Source organism: Pinus tabuliformis, chromosome X (assembly GCF_031772625.1).
Source record: "Pinus tabuliformis cultivar Carrire ecotype Pingquan chromosome X, CPIR1, whole genome shotgun sequence".
Lineage (NCBI taxonomy): Eukaryota > Viridiplantae > Streptophyta > Pinopsida > Pinales > Pinaceae > Pinus > Pinus tabuliformis.
The window spans coordinates 199,622,993-199,646,989 of NC_142308.1; positions in this window are offsets into that span (position 1 = coordinate 199,622,993).

The window sequence follows — 23,997 nt, forward strand, 5'->3', positions numbered from 1 at the left end:
TGATTGAGAGGAAGAATTATTTTCCTAGTAGTGGGTAGAAGAAAGGAAATTTTGGAATCTGATTCATCCTTTGTGCTTGAATTCTGATCCCATGGTTCAACTTTTCCAATTTTGAGCCTTGACATATTTGTTTTTCATAACGTATTTGAAAATGACATTTTGGATCTCACACATTTCTATCAATATGTATTATTTTATATAAATTCTTCCGATCAATGCTTGCAAATAACATCATATGGAGCGTGACATCAATGAAGCATATATGTCTCACATGTAATGAGGGTAGTTGTTGGCCAAGCAACCTTGAAGTGGGGGGTATCTGACCTTTCAGAGTGACTCAGGTCTTACTCCAGGCCCTATCTTCATTAAATGGCTTGCTTACATAAACATGCCAGTCCACAAGAGGTGAATGGTGAACATCTACTGGATATATTCCTCATGTCTTCTCAGGGCTCTTTTAAATTTCAGTATGCCTGTCTTTGTTTTCCATATATTTTAGAACCCATGAAGAAATAAATAATAGGAAGAGGTTCTCCATCCTACATGAATAATAAAGAAGTTATAGGTACCTTGTACATCCACCAAAAACTGGAATTTGTGTTAAATTCTTTGGCATGAGTATCTCCAGAAGAAACCGAACATACAAATTTCCAGAAAATATACATACACAACAAATAGATAACTTGGGTTGAAATATGGTGTTGGAAACAGGGAAACCAAAGACTATAATATAAAGACTACACACATCTCACTAGACCATAAACATTGACAGATTCTATTTGACTTTGATATAACCAAATGTGCTACAACCAGATGTCACTTGCATATGATATAATCAAATCATAAATCTAGACAAACAACTCAAAATTCATCATGTTTCCATATATGCAGAAGATGAAAACTCAAAACCACCACTAATTCATTATCCCACCATGCTTAAAGCCACAATCAATAGGATAGGACTAAGGTAAGAGTATGCATGGTGAAATAATGGGAGAATGTCCTTGCTAGTCCCATTGTCTTGTGAGATGATCAATGTGTTAAATAGAGATTCATGTGAGAATTAATGGGGGTTCTATGTGTTGTTACCAAAACATAAAGACTTTGGGAAAGTAACAAAAAGATCTCCCTCATATTTCTCCAATTCACCTATACTTAATGAAGTGGCTTTCTTTGCCCTTGGATCAACTTCCAAGTTGAGGGCACGCAACACATGATAAACTCAAATTTTGAGGTGGCTGTTGGCCTCCTTTCTAACAAGCAATGACGTTGCAAGCCTTCTATTCAAGGGAGATGATTTCCGTAACATTGCTTTAATGACCAAAATGGAATCTTGAATAATTATCAAGGATCTAACATTGGATTCCTTGCATGGAGAAAGCCTAGTAGGAGTGTATAAGCTTCCGGTTGTTTGTTTGGAAGAATTTGTTTTTTTGCACCTTAGGGGATAGATCTAGTTTTGCTGGTCATCAATATTTTAGTGATAGTACTTTCAAAATGATTTTGATTGATGTATAGTGGAACATTATGTTTTTCGTGGGTTGAGAAATATGTGCTCGTTATGACTTAGTTTACTCTCTGTTTTTCAATTCATTTTTAGATATCTCAATTTTTCTTTGTTTTGATCATTTTGGCTTGGCAGATAGAGTCCCTATCAGTTACATTCCATGGTCATGAGTTGATTGTTGATTCAGAGCTTGAACTGAATTATGGAAGGTAACATACATATTATTATCTATTGGGTTCATCTTTATTTACTTTTATTTTTTCCTTTTGTTAGCCATAATTTGAATGGTTTTCCTTTAATAATTAATTTTGCTGGCTATTAGGCGTTATTGATTACTTGGGCTTAATGGATGTGGTAAATCTACACTCCTTACTGCTTTAGGATGTCAGTGGATTCTCGTACCAAATCATATGTACAATTATCATTTGACCAGGGAAATATAAGAAATTCATATGCCTACACTTCATGCTATGATAAACATTGACGAAAAGAAGTTAAAACCCGAGGAAGAAGTTGAGGCTATAGCTACACAAGTATGTCAAAATTTGGAAATTTAGAAATATATCACCTTTATTTTTTTATTGAACTGCATTTAATTTTTTTAGATGGTTAATATTTACTGTGGTTTTCAAAATGTCTTACATCCTTCCAATTGGTTTTGAGATATTTTATATACTCATGAAATGGATTATAAAATATTATTTTTGCTATGGAAAAATGAAATGGATTATAAAATATTATTTTCTTTAATTACCAGTCTAGGATAATGGAGGTGGAGAGGCATTAGATTGAATATATGAACATAAAGAATCCTTGGATGTTGAAACAATAGAAAAGTGAGCTGCTGAAATTTTATTTGGCTTAGATTTTGATAAAAAACAATGCAAGTGAAAAAGAAAAGTGACTTCTTTGGCGGTTGGCATATGTGAATAGCTCTGGCATGAGGGTTATTCATGAATCCTACAATTTGTTTACTAGATGAACCTACAAATAATATTGGTGGGTATTTGTTTTATGTGTTGAGAGTGCATTTAATGATTTTATGTTCGAGGTTTTTCATAGTCCCTTTCAGAAATTATAGATCTGATGGTGTTGTGCCATGTGGTTTGAAGATCTTGAATTTGACTAGTCGATCCTTGACTTCCAATGAAACATTAGAAACCCTTTTATTTCAAATGTTATTGTATATATATTCGAAGGGTAAAAAAAACCCAAAACATTATCAACGTGCGCTTGCACCTCTTGCTGCAAATGCCATTTTTTTCCCGATTTTTTTTCACATGTTATCTACAACCTAGACTTTTTAGCATGTAACTTAGTTGGCATGATTGTGCCTAAGTTTTTCCTAAAGGTTGAATACTAAGTTCCTAAGGTGTTCTTTTCTATGGTAAAGTTTTATTTGCTTTGTTTATACAAGTCATTTGGACACATAGTGGCCACTATCACCGAACTGAAGAAAACTTGTTTGAGTTTCTTGCTTTTTTGGGGGGAAATGGCCTTGACATTGTTGATGTCGAGGTATATGTCATATAAATCCTTTATAGTCTAGTCTATATTCTAGTGTTCAACATCTTTCATGTCTTATACTTTGCATTGTATCTTCTTTCATTTTCAGAAGAGGAACTCAATATTGATGGAAAAAGGCATGAATTGAAGAAAGAGGAGAATAATAACACTAGAGTGACAAATGCAGAAAGATAGAGAGAAAATAACTGGTCTAGTGATACCCTTAAAGTCAATATATCACATGAGACACATGCATAAAAATTGATGGTCAAATATTTAAAGTTGGTGAATTCACTTGCAATGCCTTGGCAACACAATGATAATGTTTTGAAGCGATGAAACAATGTTTCATGTGTAAATTGTAGTCCAACCAATATTACGTGGGAAACTCATTGTAATACTTGACATTTCATATAATATAATTTATGTGGTTGAAATTATTTATAGTTGTACTTGATATTATTTAGTGTTGTAATTACCATATGTAATTTTGCGTTTTCATATTAGATGAACATGCACATTGTATGACATTTTCCTAATTTAGTCACAAAATCATACTAATTAATTTATGTTGATTAATAATGAACAACTAAAATCAATCAAAAACTACTAAATTAGTAGTTTATATTGATTAGTTATGAACACAAATAAAATGAATATACAACGACTAAATTAATCCTTTATAATGATTCTTAATGAAATTAAATAAAATGAATATAAACTACTAAATTAGTCGTTTATATAATGAATATGAAACTACCAAAAAAGGTAAATGACTATTGTAAATGATAAATTTGTGATTACAAATGACGACTAAATTTTGCATATATATAACTATTAGTAGCTAATTTACAATATCTTATAACATAACTCAAATTCAGTCATAATTATTTGGTCATTAATTAGTTTCAAACAATGAATAAAATTTGTATATATATGACTATTAGTAGCTAATTTATAGTATCTTATAACGCGACCAAAATTTTGGTCATATTTATTTGGTCATTAATTGGTTTTCTCGTGTGATCATGTAGTAGTATATTTTGTTGTATATTTGGTCATTAATAGTTGCAATTAATGAATAAATCAATGACTAAATTAATGACCAAATTAATGACTAAATATACTACTAGAAGATAAAATTGAGACAAACAATTAATGACTAAGCGAAATAAGACTAAAAGTTAGTCGCATTATAATATATTGTAAATTAGGCACTATTGGTCACTGACTGAAAAATGGTCATTTGTATGCAAATTTTAGTCCTTTTTTTAGTAACTAATTAGTTGTTTTGTACTGGTGGATAGTGAACGGTCAGGCGAAACAAATATTGAGGTGAAAATACCACCAAACATGGTCATAGATCGAAGCACTAATAAATTGGCCTCTAGAAAGATAATCAATGGTTGGGATAAGATATGAAAGGATTATATGTAGGTCAAAGTTGATTCCAAGGAAATGAGGTTTAGAGAACATCAAGATAGAATGGAATCCATCTGGGAGTAGTAATATGTTGTGAAAGTGCCATTAAATGTCAAGGAGGTGAACCTAGACATGGCATAGGCTTTGGACATGCTACCACTAGGGCTTTTGGAAGTGTTGGAGGAGTTGTGGGGGCATGTGGAGCTTATAAGAAAGTTGAAAGGTTAGAGAGGGCAAGTATCTCCTTACACAGGCTAAATGGATGACCCACTTTTTACGGTCTAGCTATATTATGTAATGCTAGCTACTATGATTGGACAATAGAGAGAGATCATGTGACTCATCAAAGGCTACATCAAAATCATTGTGTGCAGTAGAAACATTTTGACTAAAGATGCATTGAAGGAATCTTTGAAGCTCAAATATTGGAAGTCACATGGAGAGAGAATGTAATTTATTAGTAAGTTGATTACACTTTTATTGAGTAGGCATGGGTGGTGCCAACAACAGGTTGAGGAGTGAAATTTTTCACAGGTTTTGATATTAGAATAACAACTTACATGAAAATCCATGAAAATGGAGAATCACTCGTGTGCCTATGATAATGGTAGTGAATGGGAGCATTAATGTCTATAGTTATTGGTTAGGGATCCATGTCCAAATATTGTTATGAGAATGGTAATAAACATACATGAAACAATAACATTGGTAGAAAAAAGTGTATTGTTCCTTGGAAGGATGCCAAATGAATATTTAGGTGATTATGACAACAATACATGTCAATGAGTGATTTTGCAATAGGAATGAGGGCTACAATGTGTAGGAGTAGTTCATGGAATGTGACAAAGAAGGCAACTAGATCAACAAGGATCAATTCCTAAGGTATTGGTCATGGAATGTAGACTCATAGACTAATCATAACCATCGATGTTGTACTTGGAGAGGAGAGCATTGAGTATGAGGAAATAAGAAGGTGTTGCTCGTAAAGGTGGATAATTTGAATACTGTTGCAGATGCATTAAAAAATTCTATGGGAACTAAGAAGTTCTCCTGGTGTAGAGAATCAATGGGCATGACTTCCCTCAAATGTTGACTATGTACTCTTGTGGCCCCCTATGTGTAAAGGAAACAACAAGTGGGGAAATCTTGGGTATGTGTTACTTTGCTTGAGCAACATATATGAACTACAGACATATGGGCAGTCATAAGGGGCTTCCAACCCCCCTTATTCGAGGGGTAGGTAGTGGGCGGGAGCCACCCTGTATGGGGTTTATGGAAATGCCATGAAAAATAAAAAGAGTAGTATTTTGCATCCATTTTTTGGTGGTTTTTATCACACGATTTTTGTTTTTAGTGGTTTTTTAGTGCATGGTGGGTTTTCTCATGGTTTTGTGGATTCATTCAAAGAAACTATGCTTGTATTCTAATATAGGGTTAATGGATAGAGGGTTGATGAATGATACAACATATACATATTGTATTATAACATTGTAAATAATATCTAAATGAAAAAAAATCTTATTTGTTTCATAGTTTTTTTATTTCCAGTATAAAATCTCTATGTTGATGTGTGAGTGTTTTCCATTTAACATTTTCTATTTGAGTTAAAATATGTTTGCATGAATTATTAGTGGAAGTTTGAAACCTACGCACTAGAGTGAATAAAAAATATTGTAGTTAGGATAAGATATTGGGGATAGGAAACTAAATCACTCCTCATAGTCATTTCACATCGAGACATAGTGATTGAAATGTATATTTCCTTAAAATCCTTTCTTTTGGACATAGCCAAAACCAAATTTGTAATAGGCATGCTCTTTAGAGTGAGTAATGTTGAAGTTTGGACCAAAGATGTGATTGCAAGAAATTTCATTTTTTCTACTTAAGATCCCCTAACTTATTGATTTCAACTTGAAGGAAAACTATTAACCGACTATACTACTATGAGGAGGTAGTTTAGCTATGTGTCATTACCCACATGTCTATTATAGAAGTAAGGGCACTTGACATAGAACTATACAATCTTATGGTACCTTCACTACTCATTGTCCCATAGTTCTCATTGTCCCTTTTGTACCATTACTCATCTATGCAAGAGACATTGTCCCCCATATTACTGCTTTATTAGAAGGCCCTTCCCAATAGACAAAGACTTGTTGATATAGACACACATAAATCACTTGTTGCACCACCTAAGCACATAGTAGTTATTCATTGGATTCACTTATGTAATTCACTACATTGTTACATTAGTCTTTAATTAACTCTTTACATTTTAGGGTGATATTTGTATCTAGACATCATAGCTTCCATTAGGAGAATCTCTTATAGTGTGCAAGGCCTTTGAAATTTTTACTTTACTAAACACACTATATTGCTCACTTAATAAGTTTGATTCCCACCAAAACTTAGCCAAACATTTTCATTACATTCAAATGTCCTCCTTCATAGTTTAAATCCTCATCCTCGTCTATGACTCTTAGTTCCCCTACTTCTTCTTCATGTAGTTCATCATCATTGAACCTATAATACTTCCAATTGGAACCCTGAAGTGTAATACACACACACACACACAGGTTGTTGAGTTGATACATGCTAATTAGGTTGGTGATCTGAGTTTTCTTTAAGCCTCTATGCCTTTGTGTAAAAATGTGTTAGCTTGGTGGGCTAGTGTACAAATATGTTTTAAGGATCAAGTGCTTATGTGGTTAGGCTAGAGATCCTCTATGCTAAGAGGACAACGAGCCTAAAAATGTATATATATATATATATATATATATATATATATATATATATATATATATATATATATATATATATATAGATATTACATTTGTTAAGCTCGTTGACCTCTTAGAACAGAGGTTCTCTAACCCAACCACATATGCACTTTATCCTTAAAACATATTTGCAAACTTTAACCTTTAACCTTAGGGTGATATCTGTATCTATACATCATAGCTTCCCTTAGGAGAATCTCTTATAGTATGCAATGCCTTTCACCTTTTTACTTTACTAAACAGATTATATCTCTCACTTAATAAGTTTGATTCCCACCACAACTTAGCCCACCTTTTTCATTACATTCAAATGTCCTCCTTCATAGTTTAAATCCTCATCCTCATCTAGGACTCTTGGTTACACTAATTCTTCATCTAGTTCATCATCATTGAACCTATAATACCTCCAATTGGAACCCTAAATTGTAATACACACAAACATATAGGTTGGTGAGTCGAGACATGCTAATTAGGTTGGCAACCCAAGTTTTTGTGAGACTTGTATTCCTTTGGATGTTGGTCGAGTGTACACGTATGTTTTAAGGATGTAGTGCTTATGTGGGTAGGGAAGAGAGCCTTTGTGCTAAGAGGCCAGCGAGCCTAAAAAATTTCATATATATATATATATATATCACATTTGTTAGGCTCGTTGGCCTCTTAGCACAAAGGCTCTCTCGCCTAACCACATAAGCACTTTAACCTTAAAACATATTTGCAAACTAGACCATGAGCACCCTAAGGACAAAAAGGAGTATGGGGAGTTAGGACTCCGCGAGAAAGAAAGGTGAGGTAGTGGAAACAAGGCATGATTCTTACACCAAATAAAATTTAACAGTGTAATATTCCTAACATAAATTTATCGAATGATACTAAAATATAATATGATGTTATATATATATTTTAATATAATAATATTTAAATTGAGCTATAAATAAAAGGTAAAGGGAGGGGAATTATTAATTACATTTCCTTTCCATAAGAGATTAGAGAGGATGATTTTAGTGGGGAATTATTAATTATATTTCCTTTCCATAAAACTTTACCAGAGGATGATTTTAGTGTTAGCTCTAGGGAGGATAAGAGGATCCCTAGATGTTGTACTTGTATATGTGATTGATACATGTTTGAGAATGTTAATTTTCGCAGAGCAGTAAAGTAGAATTGTGTCTCTTGATTTAGATTAAATTTGTTGAGCAATTGCAATTCTATCACCATATTTCTACAAGATCAATTAATTTTGATTCTAAAATGGGCGAATCAACAATTTCTATATTATAATAAACTAATACAATAAAAATCTTTAAAATCCCTGACCTAGATTTATATTTCACCAGTGTAAGAAACAGTTTGCACATAACATATTTTACAAAAAAAATCTCATCCTTAAGATCAATTAAATTATTATACTTACAAAATTAAGTAAAGAAATTACAACTACAAAGAAGAAAACCATATAGCCATATAAAATGATGATTGGTAAATCTAACTAGCATTTACAATTCCTCCCCATCTGTAACAACTATACTTTTATTTACCTATGCTAAATTAAGTAATGTCCATTATTGAATTATAATTTTATTTTAATAAATAAGCAATATATACACACGTGAACTCCATAAAAATAAGATTATATTAAAAAAATTATAATAATTCCTTTTTCCATTAATATATTAAATGAGGAAAAATTTAAACATTTATTATTAAGTAAAAATGATTAACGATTAAAAAACATTATAAAAATAATAGCAATTCCCATATCTGATTTTTTTTTTTTACTTTTCAAATCAAGGAATGTGATATTTCCATTTCAATATTCTCACGTGTTGTTTTATATTATATTAATTTTCATTTAGATGGAAAAAATTTGTATACTCCTGGAAAGCTCTCTAAAGACAATGATGAAAGTTTTGCCACTCCGAACACTCTGCCATGCGATTTTCTACGAATCTCATATGGTGCCTTTACAAGCACGTGACGTGTTAGCCAATAAACGAATAGTTCCAGGCGGGTCAATACACCTAAACTTTCCCGCCCAACTGCCATGTGTGCTATACCTATACCATCGAAGTGTTACATGACTTTTCACTATACTTATCTATAATATATATTTTTTAATGTGATATGTGTATTAATCCTTTAAAGTCATATGTACTATACTTTTATTTTATCCAAAAAATTGTTAATATTTTTATTAATATTAACAATGTTTAGTTGCAATTTTACAAGATTGGATATTTATGAAAGAGAAATATTTAATATATATATCTAATATAAAAATTACTACATAGAGATAACAATAAAGATAGTATTTCTATGTATATTTTTAAATAGTTTTTATATTTACAGTTGTGAACTCTAAATTTTATATAGGTAAGTGAAACTAAAACCGACTTATTAAAATACAAATTATTAGCAACAATAAATTAGTCTGAAGGACGAAAAAGTTGAAAAAATTCAAATTCTCTATATGATGCATGAGGATTTGAATTAAACTTTTGAAATGATTGGAAATTGTTTTTGTAATGCACAAAAATTTGATTCATAAAATAGTAAATTAGTCTCAAGCTTGAAAATTTTGAAAGGAGTCAAATTATTTGTATGATGCATGAGGATTTGATTTAAAATTTTGATTTATTGGTATTGATGGTCAAAATCGAAATGGACTGCCACGGTCTCAAGAGACCAAGTGCTTTCCAAAAATCATACTCTTAACAGTGTATCTTTGCAGTGAGCATTTTCAAGAAATCTCTGACCAAGATGTTGGTGCCCTTTTATTCCATGGAAGAGAGACTTCAAAAGGCCCAACTGGAGGTCTGGAAATTTATTGTATTTGTGAAGGGATTCTTTTGGTTGAGGTGATGACAAATTCTAGAATTGATGATTTCGGGGATTTTGTCCCCATTGGGGAGCGGGCACAACTTTTTCTCAAATAGCTACTCTGAAGACACCTGCATATCAGTGGGTCTTAATTCACCTAAGATGTTGCATGGTCTATGCTTAAGAGGTGGGATGCAGTCTTTAGTGATAATCCTTTTCAGCAGAACTATCACCCTAGGTATGGACAGGTTGGACTCCATTCACATTGAGAGACTACGATCTAGGGAAGCACACATATGACATGTTGTTACTTTGTATTCTATTAGGGCTATCTAGGAATCACATATAGGACATGGTGTTCCAATGTATGATATATTAAGGCCTATTTAGGAAGCACTATTTGCAGTGTCTTTCTTCATAGCCCGATAGAGCCCATGTGGTATTCTTTGTAGGAGCATCTATAGTTCCAATAGGTACTGTTCAATGAACGTTGCATAATCCCATAGTTCCAATAGGTCATGTTCAGTCACATTGCATAATCCCAATTTCTAATAGTGTCATTTTCGGCTAGTGGGTTTTCTCTTAAATTAAATATTATTTCAAGATAGCTTCACAGGTTTTCATTTCTGGAAATAATATCATTTCTTCATAGTTATTTTTAGGTTATTGTCATCTTAAGTTTTTTAGATCTAACATGTTTCATCGAGCGCTGAAGGCCTCAATAAAGTAATCATATTTCCTCTATGTTTCAGACTTTCCTAGTATTATGAATGAATCTATAAGGATCTATAGATTAATGTGCATGAATACAAATGTAATGAACCTCAAATGGATACATCTGCGTGATCCATGACAAACCAAAAAATTTAAACTAGGAAGCCATCCTAATGATCTACTCATGGCTTTAGCGTCCCTGTGAATTTTATGTTCTCTAAATCAGTTCATAACTTCATATGAAAACAAGTTAGTGCTACGTTATGCAGAGTGAAAATCAATTAATCATACATCCATGCATGGTTCCAAGCACTAAAATAATAAATCATCCCATGAAAGCACAAGAAACAATAAGTACATATGAAAGTCAATTGTAGTGCATGTTATGAATGGTTACCCATAATGACCGTGAGTGTTCCAGGAAATGCATACCTAGTAGAGCTCTTGATGACCTTATCTGAGCTCCTCCTGTTCTTTTAGGATGGAATGAATCGACCAACAATGAATATGGAAAAACCCCTGCTCCGCTATTGTGTTATGAGGAAGTCCCTGTATTGTCCTCCCCTTCAATCCGGATGTCAACCCCAGCCTCAACCTCCATGTCATCATCCCACTCAGGGGGATCCTCAAATGAAATCGGCCTCAACTGTAGACCTAAACCTGGTTTTCTGAGGAAGAAATATAAAGTAGATGGCAATGGGTTTGTAGGACTACTGGACGATGACAAAGATTTGCATGTGTCTGCAAATGATTGTATTTCTTCCATTGGATTTTATTGCCAATAGACAAGAAACCTTCTTCAAGGAATTGGATTTCCATTCCCAATCATGGTGGGCACATTGACAATGAATAATCCCTATTGGAAAGTAAGTGAATGGTTTTCCTTCTCTGCATTCACTTCAAATCTATACATGTAAATAAACCATATTCTAGAACTACCCTGAAGCTTACTAGTTAAAATGAAATTTGTTTACATGTAATGGTTTCCTGATTTACATATAATTTTCTTGAAATTTATGGTCTGCATTGCCCCTCCTCCATGCTTTATAGTTTATCTTTTTTAGTACATTGTTTTGATTGCATTGTTTTGCTCGAACCCCAGAGATGAAATCGACAACTCTATTTGCAGAACATTTCTTCGGAAAGCGAGAGTTCAAATGGAGCACAACCGTTGCAAGGTCGAAAAACTCTGCTACCCTTCTCCCTCATGCATATATCCAGTGTCCCATGCAACAAGGGGCCATTCTATCAAAACTTGAAGTAAGGTATGGCTACCAACATGTTGACCTGTGGCATACAACAAAGAAGTAATGAGAAAATATGTTGCTGCTGAACAAAATGAGAGAAAGCACATGCATTGGAAAACAATCCATGTTGAACAACGAACCTGGAAATGATTAAAAAAAGGAAGCTAAGTTAGTAGGGGTGTCGGTCGATGGGTAAAACCTTAAGAAGATACAAAAAATAATAATAATAAGTAATTGAAAGGGTTTGGTTGCAAGAAGATTACCTGTGTATAAGTGGGAAGGCGACCATGACCTCGCGGAATAATTAAGGGGAACCATTGTGAACTTTGGAATTGAAAACCCTAGAGTGGAATTACCAAATTAAAGAGTAACTCTCAAGGTTACAGGTTAAAATGAAATTCATTTACATGTAATGGTTTCTTGACTTACATATAGTTTTCTTGAAATTTATAGTCTGCATTGCCCCTTCTCCATGCTTTATAGTTTATGCTTTTGAGTACATTGTTTTGATTGCAATTATTTTGCTCGAACCCAGATATGAAATCGGCAAGTCTGTTTCCAGAGAGTTTCTTCGGAAAGCGAGAGTTCGAATGGAGCACAACCATTGCAAGGCCGGAAAACTCTGCTACCCTTCTCCCTCATGCATATATCCACCGTCCCATGCAACTAGGGGCCATTCTATCAGAACCTAAAGTAAGGTATGGCTACCAACATGCTGACCCATGGCATACAACAAAGAAGGAATGAGAAAAGATCTTGCTTCCCAACAAAACGAGAGAAAGCACATGCATTGGAAAACAATCCCTGTTGAACAATGAACTTGCAAATGATTAAAAAAAGGAAGCTAAGTTAGTAGGGGCGTTGGCTGATGGGTAAAAGCTCAAGAAGAAACAAATAATAATAATAATAAGTAATCGAAAGGGTTAGGGTTGCAAGAAGATTACATGTGTATGAGTGGGAAGGTGGCCATGGTCCTGCGGGATAATTACGAGGAACCATTGTGAACTTTGGAATTGAAAACCCTAGAGCGGAATTACCAAATTAAAGAGTAAACGAGGTTGTGTTGTCAATAAGTAGACCTAGCATTGAAATGTTGAAATTATCCTGTCCTCCTTATCATGACTCACGAGGAATGGTGTCTAAAACCAATAACATTCCACATAGTGCTCGAACCCCAAGGATGAAATTTGCAACTCTGTTGCAGAGCATTTCTTCGGCAAACGAGAGTTCGAATGGAGGCACAACCGTCTCAAACCCCTGAAAACTCTGCTACCCTACTCCCTCATACGTTAATTCCGAGTGCGGCCCCTATATCCAAAGCCCCTTATCGCATGAGCATACTTGAGTTAACAGAACTCAAAATGCAGCTTCAGGAGCTTTTAGATAAAAAGTATATCTGTCCCAGTGTGTCCCCTTGGGGAACCCCCGTATTATTCGTACGGAAAAAGGATGGGACCCTAAGATTATGCATCGATTATCGACAACTAAACAAACTAACCATCAAGAATAAGTATCCTTTACCACGTATCGATGATCTATTTGATCAGGTGCAAGGAGCTAAGGTATTTTCAAAAATCGATCTAAGATCTGGTTACCATCAGATAAGAATAAAAGAAGAAGATATTTACAAGACAACATTCCGTACTCGCTATGGTCATTACGAGTTCATGGTATTGCCGTTTGGCCTCACAAATGCCCAACCACATTTATGAGTCTGATGCATGGTATTTTCTAGCCCTACCTTGATAAATTTGTGTTGATTTTCATAGATGATATTTTAATATATTCTAAGAATCAGGAGGAGCATAAAGAACATCTGAAAATAGTATTGCAAACATTAAGGGAAAATTAGTTGTATGCCAAATTCAACAAGTGTGACTTTTTCAAAGATCAAATTCAGTACTTGGGTCACGTTATATCAGCAGACGGCATTGCGGTAGACCCGGAAAAGATCAAAACAATCATGGAATGGACAGCCCCAAATAATGTCGCTGATATCAGATCATTCTTGGGATTAGCCGGATATTACATAGACTCATTGAAGGATTTTAAAAAATTGCCTTTCCAATGACCTCCTTACAGAAAAAGGGGCGCGCTTTCCAATGGACAACCGAGTGTCAGCAAAGTTTTGAAAAACTAAAGCACCTGCTCACCACCACACAGTGTTAAAAGTAGCAGATCTGGAAAAGTCTTTCGTGGTTTGCACAAATGCAAGCAAAGAGGGTGTTGGTGGGGTGTTGACACAAGAAGGAAAGGTGATTGCTTATGAATCTCGAAAGTTGGAGTATGAACAATGATATTCAACTTATGACCTTGAATTGACAGCAGTAGTGCATGCACTTAAAATGTGGCGACATTACCTACTGGGGAAGAAATTTTTGTTGCTAACAGATCATAGCAGTCTTACAAACTTCTTCAACCAGTCTAGCTTAAATGCTCGACAGGCCAGATGGATAGCCTTCTTAAGTGAATGTGATTTTGAAATGAAACATTTAAAGGGAAGGAAAACCGTGTGGCTGATGCACTGAGCATGAAGTTACATTGTATCTATGAGGTCCAAATGAGCCAAGTAAGTTCAAATATTCCTGAAATCATAAAGGAAGCAGCTAGCAGAGATCCGAGTATACTTTCCTTTGGAAACAGACAAAAGAAGCCCTGCTGAAAAAGGAAAAATCAGAATTTGAAATAAATTCTGATAATCTCCTTAATTTTAGGACAGAATTTACATTCCTAACCAAAATTCGGTTAAACTATTGATATTGGATGAGTTTCATAGGAAGCCTTGTGCTGACCACCCAGGTTACCAAAAAATGTTTTCAGCCATAAAAAAAAAGGTACTTTTGGCCCGGATTGAGGAAGGATATTGCAGAATATTTGTCCAAATGTTTGGAGTGTCCGCTGGTGAAGGCAGAACACCAACATCTCATAGGATTGTTACAACTGTTGCCAATTACGGAATGGAAATGGGAGACCATAACTTTAGACTTCATCACCGGCTTACCCCGCACAAGGAAGCAACATGACTCAATTATGGTGGTAGTAGACAAATTGAGTAAAACAACTCACTTCATCCCTGTGAAATCCATGTACAAAATCGTGGAAATCACAGACATATTTATGAAGGAGATTTTTGCTTACATGGGATACCCAAAGTGGTGATTTCGGATAGGGATGTGAAATTTACATTCACCTTCTGGAAAACTCTCTTTTCGGGATTAGGTTCTCATATCCAATTTAGTACTGCCTACCACCCCCAAACAGATGGACAGACCGAATGGGTAAATCAGGTGTTGGAAGACATGCTACGCATGTTTGTGATGCAACAACCACACAAGTGGGAGGATTACCTCCATCTAGTGGAATTTTCATATAATAATGGACATCACGAATCGCTAGGCATGAGCCCCTTCGAGGTGTTGTATGGGAGAAAGTGCAGAGTGCCCATAGATTGGAATAATTTGGTTAATAAGTTAACATTGGGTCCTGACATGCTAGCAGAAATGGAGGAGATTGTTTAGAAGGTTCGACAAAATTTGAGGGCAGCCCAAGATAGACAGAAGGTGTATGCAGATAAAAATAGGACATATAGGGAATTTCAACCAGGAGATCATGTTTATCTAAGAGTGAAGCCCCGGAAAAGTTCCTTACAGTGGCGAGGTTGTGCTAAATTAGCACCCCGATACTATGGACCCTTTCAAGTCTTGGAATGAGTTGGAACGATGGCCTATAAGCTTGCCCTACCAAGGCACATTCGGGTCCACAATGTATTTCACGTATCTTTACTAAAAAAATATGTGAATAACCCTCAACACATTATTAACTGAGAAAATATTCAGGTAAACGGTTAAGTGGGTATAAGACTGGATATACTGTTTTTTTTAAACGGAATGTAAATGAGAGTTGTTTTTATGGTGCAGGTCGAACCGGAAGGAGAGTTCCTGGAAGAACCTCTTCGTATTCTCGATCAGAGAGAAACCAACTTGCGGAAGCGAGCCATCACCCAGGTTAAAGTGCAATGGAAGCACTTTGGCCCGAAAGAGGCCACTTGGGAAGAGGAGGAATTTATGCGGAAAGCTTATCCGACATTATTTTCTGAAAGTAGAGAGAACACCAGGGACGGTGTTCCTCATATGGGGGGGGGGAGATGTAACACCCCAAGTTGCACAAAAATTACTGAGATTACTAAGTTGATCTTTACTAAATGTTCTTTTAAGTTTGATTACATTTTGACGTTAAATATTAATTGACTGAGGTTAGGAGGCCAAGAAACATATATTGTGATTACCTAAATTATTGGTAATAATAATTTAACAATAATAAAAACTGTTTTGTTTAATTAAAAGAAACGGTTGCCAAGAAACATTTCCCCTCTGCCTGAAAAAGGAAATATAAAGAGGGGGAGAGGAGCAAAAAAGTATCCTAGAGCTGGGTGGAATAAACCAGTTGGAAAGTTGCTCAACACAGTCAATAAGAAAGTACAGAGATTGAGGCTGGACGGGAGTCCTAAGGCCCATGGTACTGACTGTAACTGGATATAATCTAATGTGAAAGACAGAAGGTGCTCGGGGGAGAGTTTGGATGTGATTGCCAGACTCGTGGCTGGGAGGAGAGACCTTCCGAAATATATTTTCATTGCAGGTTAACAGATGAGTAAGGTAGAAAGCTTCTAAATATTTATTACTGGACTGTAGATATGACTATTTGACTTGCAGGATTAACAGATGAGTAAGATAGAAAGCGTCTAAATATTTAATGCTGGACTGTAGATATTATTATTTGATTTGCAGGTTAAAAAAATAAGTAGGATAGAAGGCTTACTTCTGAACTAATAACCATGGAGCTTACATTAATGTTCAATTGATAGTTGATAAACTGAATGGTTACAACAGAATTATTTGCCTTATAGAGTAGAATTAGGAGATAAATCCTAGAAAAGTATCACTGAGAATATACTGATATAAATCCTAGAACGTAACTTATCAATAAAGTAAAGGGAAGTGTAAACAACCTTTCGAGCAAACTTTACATTAACTATAAATGCTAGTAGAACATAAGATTAAAGTTCATCCAAATATTAAACAAATTCCTATTCTGAGTTAAGCAAAACAACTAACATAGCATGGCAGTGAAACGCTTATCATCAAAGGTTCTTCGTAATGAATAAAAGCTATATAATGAACAGTAGGTAACGCTACAAGATTTTTTTAACAAGAAACTATCACAACTAATTAAGTACAGTTCCCCTATCAACAATATCGCAGGATATCGATCCACAGGGAAATTGAGAATAATGTAATCACTTCATATAACACAATTATAAACTGAAAACGTGTATTCCTAATTAAAGAAAGAAGCGATGAAGCGGTCGATGCTATTGGAACAACCAAATAGAGGCATGCTCGGCCTCTCCTTCAAATAATTAAGAAAATTATTACAGTCCATCCTTCAAATCAAAACGGAAATAGTTTCATAGGTCTTCTTAACAAACTGCCCGCAACTGCCGAGTATAATTACTCAATTCTCATAGCTTTACATTTCAAAAAGGGAACTATCGACAGTTGGAGCTTGCCGTATGACCAGAAATAAAGTTAAAGAAACTAGTGTATATACATTAATAACTTAAACCCATTTATAAGGAGAAAACCCTCCACAAAAACCGTTTAACAATTAAGCCCGGAATAGTAACCAAAAGATTAAGCTCCAACCTGTAAATCAACCGGGACGCTGTGAGCTCTTAAGAGTTTATTGGCTACGGTCTTGAACAACAAACCTCTCGAGATGTAGCTTACCTGTAACAGAGGGCGAGAGTCAGTTAATGCAAATTGAGGTAGAACCTTTCTTTCATATACATAAACTGAATGATACCCTAGGAGGCTTCTTACCCGAATTAGAGACATAACCTCGGTGAGTCGTCTACCTATAGATCAGCGATGGGACTCAGTTACGAATTAAAAGCTTAATGCAAAGAAAAGACCAGAAGAAAACCCTTAAAGAACCAGAGTCTGAAATAAGAATTGTCGCCATGAAATCTCGCTGCGGAAGAGTACCTGTTTTAGATGGTTGTTGGTTCTGCCACCCCCGGAACCTCTTGGGCCATCCCTGTATAATGGTGATGGACCTTTAAAACGAGTTTAAGGCAGAAACCCCAAGCAGGTAACAAACCCTCAAATCCGAGCAATCAAAACTCACTGTCTACCAAGCTATAAGGCATACCTACACCGGTGGGTTCAACTGTGTCCAATGTTTCAAACCACAGAGAACACCGTAACCTGTTGGTGACTTTTGACAGACCGAGCCATCGCAGAGCAACGCGAGACACAGGAGCAACCACAATAATGAAACCTCCAAGGATCGAGCGCGAAGAGTTGGTTAGAGGACCAAACCCTACCCTTCCTTCGTCGTTGGATTGTCGAGTTAAGATAAACAGTGGAAAATCGAAACAGATGGCAAGATCGAATGAGAGTATTGTCCCATAGTCCAGATGCTCGCCATGTGTTACCACGTACGAGAGCCAATTCAACATAGTATGCCCTAAATAAATGTGCACAATGAACCAGGAGGATTCCCAGCTGGATTTCCTCACCTGCCCATTTAATTTAACATATATTCGTATTTGAGATTGTCTAGAATTCCGCAGATAAAATGTAAATGATATTTATGTCATCCGTATGTTACCATGGGTTAATATAGATACTGCCTAATGGTTGTATGCTAATGTAATTAATACAATTTTTTTTTTATTGATGTGTTTTGTAAGGTTTTTATAAAGTTGTCGTTTAGTTGTTACATCGGCATACATATAACAATGTGTAATAATAAAAATAAAACGTTAAGGTTAACCTTGTTGTATATAAAAAAAATATTAAGAAAATTATAAATGCAAGAATCATGGTGGTGGCGTGTGTTGGTTCCAGGCCTTGTTTTGAGCCATCCCTGATCTTGAGACTATCAACTCCATATAGTTCTGGTTAACCAGAACCCCAACCTGACATCCTCCATGGAAATGCCTCATCGTATTCACAGTATCACGACAAAACTGCGCCACGGCTGCATTGTCTCATGTGTTTTGTTGCAACTCTGAAATCCATTAGTAGTCGCACCATGAGAGGACTCACTTCTCGTTGTATATGCAAATTTCCTCGGAGACTTTGTATTCAGTACTTTCCTTGCATGCATCTTTGCAGGTCCACAGGGTGGGAATAATAGCTGTATCGAACATACAGATTGTTTGGAGGATGCCTGCAACATTGCCAGAGCTCTCTCCTTGACAATGGAAATGCCAACTTGTCAAATATGTTTCCACCATATACATATTTTGGTGTGAAGTAGCGCTTTCATTTTCACTGGAAGTGTGCTGGATGAAATGGCAACCCATATTCGGATTATTTAGGCCACACGTTGTATTTGCAATTGTTTGCAATAATGAAAGATCTTGCCCAAGCTTCTGCAATAAAACCCAAAATATCTTCATACTATGGTTACGGGCTACCTCAAAAACATACTGCTAGAAAGCTAGCCTGCCAGTTATTCATGTGGCGCACGGGGTGTTCAAATTTCAAATTTCAGATGAGAGGTACCGCGTGCTTTAATAGCTAGCCTGTCAGGTATTCATGTGGCGCGCTGGGTGTTCAAATTTCAAATGAGAGGTACTGCGTGCTTCAATTGCGTTCAGAAGGGAGCTGGCAAAAAGTTCGAACCATGGTTGGACGGAGGAGAACATACAGATACAGGTTGTGCAGTACAATGAAAAGACACAAGGTTGCCCGCGCTCTGGATTGCAAATTCTCACCCACCAGTTTTCTGAGTTTGGTAGCCGGATGGGTTTATCCGTTTATGAAAATGGACATTAGACGGAGAGGGCCTGCTGGCCATGTCGACAAACCCAAAGTGCAATCGAGATAAGCTCGGTGACTTAGGAGTGCTTTTCTTTTTAAATATTAATTTTACAAATGTTCAGTTAAAAGAAATATTAAAAGATTTTGGAGTAAGATCACCGAGACTGATTTCTTCCACACACGTCAGTGGATAACAAGACTGAATTCTTCCAAACATGTCAGTGGCACAGTGGCATGTCCTCCTTTGTCATTTAGATAGGTACCATTGGCACTTAGAAGTGCTTTTCCTTTTAAAGATTAATTTTTCAAATGTTTAGTTAAAAGAAATATTAAAAGATTTTGGAGTAAGATTTTAGATTCTTTGCGTTGAAATAACTTTTTTCTTTTGATTTAAGAAATGACATTGGCTTTAGTAAAGAGTAAAAATGTCTAAAATTTTACCTAGTTTGGAATTTTAATGTGGTAATTTTTTTGTTAAAGGTAAATTTATGATCCATTCATTCAAATTCAGGGATATTATAAAGGAACTATTAAACACTTTGAGATAATTTACTATCTATTTAAATACAAAGTTATATTTTAATAATTAATCATAATCGGATTTCAGAGATCTGTGGTTTGAGCTTTTTGAATTTTTGACCGGAGAACCCACAGTAATGGAATTTTTACACCAATGTTTCGAATCCCAAATGGGATCCATCATCAGGGTAAGAGAAAGATGATAGAAGATGATAAAAGAAGAGCCAGATGAAAGAAATAAACACTGATGAGCTTTATGATATTAATATTAATATATATGTTAGACTTTTAGATATTAATTTTAATATTGGTTTTAGTTTAATGTCTTTGTTTTATAGATTTTAAATATTTGATATTAATTTATAAAGATTAAATAATTATTAATTTATATAAATAAAAATAATTAATATTAATTCATAATTATTAAAATCAATTTTAGGTTTCTTTTTAAAATCTCTCTGGCCGACCTGTGCTGTTCCTTTATTATTCCCTCATCAGTATTTATTTCTTCCATCTGGCTCTTCTTTTATCATCTTCTATCATCTTTCTCTTACCCTGATGATGGATCCCATTTGGGATTCGAAACGTTGGTGTAAAAATTCCATTACTGTGGGTTCTCCGGTCAAAAATTCAATAATCATAATCGATTAATAAGATTAAAAAGTTATATATAATTTAAAATTGGCCAACATCAACAAAAATTATTTTTATTATTTTTTTAAAAAAGTGACATACGTAGACATGGAGGCCATACCCAACTATAAAATACACCTGTGGACACAATAAGATCGTGTTCTATAAAAATTATAATATTATTTTTGAATTAACATAATAAAAAAATTAATTTTTTTATTATAAAATAAAACGGATTAATAATTAAAAAAGTTGTAAAAATAACAGCCACTACAATATCTACTCAAAACACTATTTTTTTTTTGGCTTTATTAAAGTAGAGGATGTGATATTTCCATTTCAATATTTACAAATTTTAATTTATATGAAAATAATTTTATATCCTTAAACTCTGGAAAGGCAATGATGAAACTTTTTCATTATTCCGAAAACACTTTGGGATGCGATTTTCTACTATTCTCCTAACACTATGCCATGCGATTTTCTACGAATCTCATCCTTTTCTTGTACGTGGTTGGGGTTCAACTTTTGAATTAAAATAGTTATCGATATTTTATTTGATTCTTTCCCAAAGAAGTCGGATCAATTGAATACTAACGCTTTAGCGTACATCGTGACGCACGCAGCTCGAGAATAAATGCACGTGACGTATTAGCCAAGAAAACGAATAGACCCCTGAAATTCGTCGAAACTTTCCCGCCCAACCGCCCTGTGTAAGAAGGTTTCAAGACGCCCATCTGTCCCTTTGCCTCCCGTCCGGCGCTGGCAACGGCGTCCGCTTACACCGGGTGATTTCTTAAATTCAACTGTCCGGTGACCGGTCCACTGCTACTGCCCACGCAATTGAAGCATTTCGTCAACGGTTTTGTGCTTGCGTGATGACCGTGAATACGCACGCATGTCAGAGAAGGCGGCGAGGGAGTTCCCTTTCTCCGAATGTCTCTGTCTATAAAATATTCGCATTATTTCCCATGTTTCCCCACCCAAGTCTTCCCACTCTCTGTGTTCCCGTTTTCTCTTACTGCCTCACATATCTTCTTCTCCCGCAAATCCGTCAAATATCGTATTGTCTACGTTTAAACTCATCTGATATCATACGTTCATCCGCTATCTCTGTACCTCTCTCTCATATCATATCGGTTGTCTGGTAACACCGAGCTTTATGATGAAGAGCAATATGATGGCGCTCCTGATTATCATCTCTTTCCTGCTCCTTGCTGGCCCTAGCAACGCCAGGTTTCTCAAGAAGAATAACCTCTTTATTGCCCCCGACAGTCTTTCGGCCATTGATCCATCTAGCTTGCAAAATGCCATTGGTTATATGGTGAAAGATCCGTTGGGGTGTGTTCAAGAGATCCTAAACGCCAGAAGCCGCTGGTCCTCAAAGACTGCTGCCAACAAGAAGTCGTTATCTTTCAGGCTCAACCCCAGCATCCAAACGACTGATAAAATGGAATCGTCTGCATCATCGAACAAAGCCGAAGGCGTAAATTCCATGGTGACGGAACAACGGCTCTCCACATCCAGTGATAGCCCTGGGGTCGGTCACATGCAGGTAATCCATCATAATTTTCATGCAAGAAACGTCAATATCATCAAATCCCATCACAGCAACGGAGATGATCACCTCCAGCAGAAACGAAGCAGCAAACGCAAACTGGGTTCTACTCCAAGCCCGGGAGCCGGCAATGGAGACGGCAATTGATGATATTGAACGTCATAAAGAATATTAGTGCGGAATTCGAAGCAATGGAGACTGACGATTTACTGTCTCTTATAACGAATTCCTTCATTACAATTCCAATCCCAGGTATCGAAGAATATTTCAGAAAATGAACATTCGAGTTTCCATCCAGGTTGCTCATTATGAGCGAATCGCAAGCCTAGTTGACATCGATTTTGATCAGAATTACATGGTGTGAAACCTTCTTATAATAGGTGTAGCAGACCCTTTCAGATGTGAAATGGTAGAGCAACGAAGTTCTTGCCCACATACCCCATTTTTTATTCATTTTTTTAATCTACAAGGGCAACTTAGATTTCAAGCTGGTGTAAATGTAAATTTAAAGTTGTTGAAGGACAATCTGAAAACATCGTTAGTGAAGGGAAGCCTTGTGATTTTTAGAACCGAAAAAGCAATCCGTAAATATCCTATATTTCTGATTCTCATTGTTTCCTCGCAGATATATGAATTAAGCGCATAAAGACCCATTTTGATTAGCCTGAACTTGTATATATATGAACATGGTGTCTGGGGTAACAGGAGAGAATTGAAACATTCAAAATTCAATTACACAAGTTACAAATAAAATCTTTAGTATTCAAGACACATGGGTTGAGATTTATAAATATATACATGACATCCATATGTATGAGGATCGTCCAATTACATAAGACAATATTGTTAGTGTATCTGTACGACAAACAATGTGGCGTAATATAAAACGTTCCAAAGAAAATTCATGGATTTTTTTTCAGGTTATTTCTGTTCTTGTGTTCCTATGTTCAAAACAACTGAATTAGAAAATTTGACTTCGAATTTCTGTAAATACACATCCTTTTCCATTGTCAATTTCCAAAGAATTTTACTTTTTTCTTTCTTTCTTTCTTTTTCCGAAAGTGGCAAAACCTATCAAACTCAGGGGTCAAACCAACAGTTAGGACAGCCATCTCATACCAAGGGTTGGAAGTTTTATTAATCTTCTTATATGAAACCTTAGTAGGGAACTTGTTAATGGTAGTGGAAAGGGTAGTAGTAAAATTGTGATAAATTTGATCAATATTTCTATTCTAAGTCAGGGAATTTAAATCCATTTTTAACTCCTTTAAGAAAAGGTTTGTATTATTCCGACCGAAACGAGTGTGTCTTTAGATTTCACTAGCATACTACATATGGCTAGTATGCATAACAAGATTGAGGGTTAAAGACAAAGGCCTGTGGTCAGAGTCACGCTCAAATATTTACGAAGCTCAAAGTTGGTAATACGGTTAAGGACATTGGTGTCTAAAATCACATA